Source organism: Tamandua tetradactyla, chromosome 14 (assembly GCF_023851605.1).
Source record: "Tamandua tetradactyla isolate mTamTet1 chromosome 14, mTamTet1.pri, whole genome shotgun sequence".
Lineage (NCBI taxonomy): Eukaryota > Metazoa > Chordata > Mammalia > Pilosa > Myrmecophagidae > Tamandua > Tamandua tetradactyla.
The window spans coordinates 79,354,561-79,359,792 of record NC_135340.1 but is presented as its reverse complement, the minus strand read 5'-3'; positions in this window follow the sequence as shown (position 1 = coordinate 79,359,792).

Below are 5,232 nucleotides of genomic sequence, written 5' to 3'. Positions count from 1 at the left end.
GAGTGACAAAAAATTGTAACAGCAGGGAGAAAAGAGAAAGCAAACTAGAAACAGGAGACATTTCAGAGAGGAGTTTGAAGAGAGGTGAGCAGTTCTGCCAGGAGCTGAGACCGGGAACAGTTCAGAGAAGCACATTTTCTTTATACTCATTATATTCCTACTCCAAGGCAAATTGTTCTGCATTTGTACCTTTTATATTTCTTGGGAAGATGCTAGGCAGACAGCCCCAGAATGCTCTGGAAGGGAGTGCTGGTGTGAACATGGCAAGAAAACAAACGGGAATGGCAGTCTCCGTGCTGAACAAGCCAGCAATTAATTACTTCCCAGCTTGGGTTCCCAAGATGCAGATCTGCTAGTCATCCCAATGAAGCCAGCGCTCCTATTAAAAACAAAAACTCTATTGCCCGTGGTTGGCTCGCATTTCTAATATACTGATTGCTGGACTTGCAGCAACAATACATAATTCCTGTTGGGAATAGTGACAGGGCTCAAGACCACAATGTGATTCAAGGAGTTACTTGGCAGTTGCTTTCTTGTGAAACTATGGTTTTCACAGAGGAATTGGGCTTGGAATGGGGGTGCTGATGCAGGATGTGGTCAGCCTATCAAAACCTTGCTCATTGGAAGGCCACAGGGCTGTATAATTACACTGCATGTACACAGGAATGTAGTATCTGCTGTCTGAGTATAAGCAACATGAGTTCCTCTAGAAAGGAATATTCCACATCCTTTTCTGACTATCTCCTGAGTTGGAAACAGGTAAGTGTGCTCCCCTGCCTCCAGCATCTACCAAGACGAGCTGACTCTTTGGTTCCTCCAGCTCAACCGTGCCCAGTGGGCCCCCCGGGGAATTGCAGGAAGACCTGTCCCTCTGCTGCACAAAGGGCTTTTTCCCTTTCCCATAGCTTTTCTCTGGAGGTGGCCGATTCCAGAGCCGTCCTGCGGAGAGGCTCCGCGACAATGAATGAGGGCTGAACCTCCTTCGTTTCCATCGGCTGCGGCCAATGAGCAATTTTCCGTGTTCTGTCGACTTCTACTCAGCATCAAATCCAAATGCAATTTGAGAATGGAGCCATGGAAACTTGTTCTCAAGGGCTAGTGTTCTGCTTAAAAATGAGATTTAAATCTATTACTTCGAAACATTTTTCACCCGTGCATTTTTCACCCATGCACTAGTGATTAACGACTCTGGAATTGTTACCTGAGCGTTTTTTCTTTTTCGGTCTCTGGACTCTTTGTCCAGTCAACAAATGTATTTTGAATGCCTTTTATGAGTGGGGTACCGTCGCAGCACAGTGTCCCTCAGAGGAATGGTGCTGAGGATTTTCGTTTCAAAAGAAGTTAACTTTCAGTATCCCGAAAGACTCAATGGTCATCGCTGTTGAGCAGAAAAGGGACTGAAGCAGTAGGGGAAGGGGTGGCAGCCTACACACACCGCTTCACTTCCTTCTTAGCCCCGCGAGGAGGTGCTCACGCAGGAGAAGCAAATGCTGCTCAAATGGTAAAATCAACCTGGGGTCACACAGTGAGTGATGCAGCAGGATTCAAACCCAGCCCCTCTGTCTCCAAGGTCTTCCCCTGACAGCACTGCCTGTCCCTCCACGACAGAGGGACTCGGGAGGGGGCTGAACTTGACCAGCTGAACGACTGGGTAAGCCGCCGATTCTCTCTAGGTCTCACTTTGCTCTGGCTTCTTCCAGCTCTGAGTCAGCAGTTAGGTGTAGGGCATCAGCCTTGGCAGGTCCTGATAAGGCCTTGACTCTGCTCTTTGTTCCCCATGGCCTTGGTAATAAATTGAAATAAAACTCTTACAAGCAGCAGGAACCAGCCTTATCCTCTGGATCAATGCCCATGTGTCAAAAATTTGGCAAAAGTTGCATTCGTGTTTGTGAGTCTTTAACATAGCTTCATTTATTGTTTGACACACAAAATTTATGACATCTGACTCAGGAATGCAGCTCTGAAAACGCTCAATGTCAAAAAGTATATATAATGGAAGGAACACTTTTTGCACTGCCTGACATTTCTAATTCTTTCCAAACCCCCATCTCCAATTCTGGATATGATGGCTCCTTGAATAGCCCAATGCTCTTTGCTTTGATTGGAGAATTCAGACTTTTTTCTGTATGTACATCTGACTGTTGAGTTAAAATTTTTTTTTTATATCTACAATGGCCTCTCTCTTTCTCTAAGTCCAACTCTGCAAGAAAAAATCATTACTCTCCCCCTACATGGGACATGACATCCAGGAGTGAAAGTCTCCCTGGCAAAATGGGGCCTCAATAATGCCTTCCTGACCAAAAGGGGAAAAGAAATGTAAGATAGTAAGATATCAGTGGCTAAGAGAGTTCAAATAGAGTCGAGAGGCTACTCTGGAGGCTACTCTTATGCAAGCTTCAGCTAGATATTGCTAATTACCACAGTTTGCCAAACACTAACCAATATCACTCCTGTTAAGCCTAAAGATCACATAGGGCTCTATCTGGGATTCTGCAAAAGTTTCACACACTAAGTTTATTTACCAGAAAGCTATAACCTCCAGGTGGCTGGTAGGCCAGACAAGTCCAGAGGGGATAGCTTCTCCAAGAACATCAACTAGTTCCATCCCCCTTTCCCATACTGTCGATAACCCTTTTCAACATGAAAAAGCATAGCCCAAATACCCCTAAACACTGGATGAAGGATCAAAGGGGAAGGTGGAAAAAGGCAGAATTTAACAAATGAGCATGCCTGCTGAATAATTATATTGATATTTCTTTTAGTCTCCAGTGTCTTGGGGTAGCGAAAAGGAAAAACCTGAAATTGTTTTTCAATTTAACCCATACTAAACTTTGAAATTTGTTCTGTAACTATTTGTTAAAATGTACATTGAAATTTACTGGGTTTTTGTATATATATATATGTTTTAAAACTTACATCTACAAATAGTGCTGACAAAGTTGAAAAATGGATAGCAGACTCAAATGTTTGTTCAAGTAAAAACTGTATGTTCTTTTTTCTTGGAGGGGGAATACCTGGTCAAAAGTACTGAACTTCAGAGATACATACCAGCATACACAGAAATTATATTTTTGTTTTTTCTAATGATATCTCTGTGGACAATAAGCAGGGAGCTATTGTTCTCTTTAATGCCAGTCTCAAAAAGTTCAGAACTAGCCACAGTGCTTTTCCTCCCCTTAGCACCAGAACGTAGAACTCTCAGCACAAATGCTAGTTTTTGAAGAAGCTTTTATTTTTACTCTGTATCCTTTCCTCTGTGGACAGAGCTCCGCAATGTTTTACTTTTCCAGCTGCTCATTCTGAAATTCAGGGCTGCAAAGTTTCAGCAATGCAATTTAGAGGATGAATCCTGAATTCTCTAGACGGGATGGTTTTCTAAGTGGTGACCCTATTGGCTTCCAGGCTTGGTCTTTCCAGACTGAAGAGCCGCAACCTCCTTACCCTGGCCTCACTGGCAGCGTGTTCACAGAGATTATCACACCAGGTCCGGGCCAAAGTGCACGCCACGTGGAGAAAGGGCTGCTTCCCCTTCTGCTCATCTGAAAGATCGGGTTGTAACAATTCCCCGAACTGGCGTGACACTCCATAATTAATTGCTCAGGGCTAACTGATAGAAGCCAGGGAGGCAGTTTGGGTTATGCCACTCACTTGTCATGTCAGCTGCCAAGTGGTAAACTAAACCTACATTTTCCCTGCCTCATTCTCACCTGACTATACCTGCTGCCTCAACTGTTTCTACTCCTTACATCGAGTCGTCACTTTTCTTCTGCTGTAAGACGTTTCAAACAAGTGGAAGGGCTGTGGAATCACCCAGGCCTGAGTTTGCAGCCTGAACCCTACTTGTGAGCTACAGAGCCATGAGGAAGTTTCTTCTGTCTCCCCGATTCGGTTTCTGCATTAGTAAAACGAGGACTTCCGCGAGGCCTAAATGAAACACACATACATTGCTTATTACAGGTCCTGGGCAAATATAAAAGGTATCTGAGATTATAAATAACCATCATCATTTAGGGGAAGGTGAGTGGTGTCCCAGCTTCACACAGAGGGACACTATCCTCAACGGTAGGCCTGGAGCACGGGGCAGTAGTTAACTTCACCGAGTGTGCCCCAGCGCTGGCACTGTGCTAGGTACTTTACGTGGGTTATATACTCAACTCTTACAATCTTATGAGGTAGGTGCTGCACTCATCCCCATTTCACAGATGAAGAAACTCAGACTTAGGGACTTCCCACTGGGAGGCAGCTAGTAAAGGGCAGAGTCGGGAGATGAAGGAAGTGTGGCTCTAAGAGTGAAGGAGTGCTTGGCTTATTAAGAGAGGCTCCCATGATGACAGCGAGGCAGAAAGGCTTCATCTTAACCCCAAGCTGAGGATGAGCATGGGTGAGCTTAGGGGCTGGTGAAGGCCCAATCCATTTATTTGCCTTGAGCAAGGGGACAGCTTTGAGAAGTGGAATCTAGAAGCCAGGCCTCCAGGCTTCTCTTTGGGTTTTTTGCCTTAAACCCTTTCTCTTTCTGCCGAGACTAACCTGATTATAGGTTGTACGGAAGAACAGTTCCAGAGATGTTTAATACTTTGGAATGAAAATATTATACCTGCGTTCAAATACATTTTCGTGTGTTTCCACTCTGTGTTGCTTACTTTCCCTAAGAACATCCTTTTGTTCCCCTTCCAGCACAAGTTAATCTGACTACTGTTGTTTATAATTTATATTTGTTTCCTTAAAGTTTTCAGGAGTTGGAGAAATGATCTATGATATTTCGGTTTCCAAGTATGAGAAAATGAAGCCATATTGGAATTTAGAACCCACATGAATTAGCTGAAAATCAGAATGACCTTTCAAAGATTGTCTTCAGTACAATCACATTGCTGGGGACAGCAGCACAAGTGGCATATTAACCCATAATCTGTTGCTGTGTGTGTATGTACTGCTGCAGATGGAGCTTATATTTGGGGAAAAAAATACCAAATATTATCCAGCAAGACTACTATAAAAGGCCTGGATGTATGTGCAGACACCAGTAACATGAAAAATGACTTCTGGAAGGATCTTTCCTGCTTTGTATTAACTTTAGCAGACTAAATTAACACTGCTTTTAGTGCTTCTGAAAGGATGACACCTGAGGCCCAATCTCACCTGGACTTCGGGATGTTGTTCTAAGAAACCGTATATGTGCAAGGTAGTGCAATCGCAAATTCATAAAATAAAAACACAAATGACAGGACCACTGAA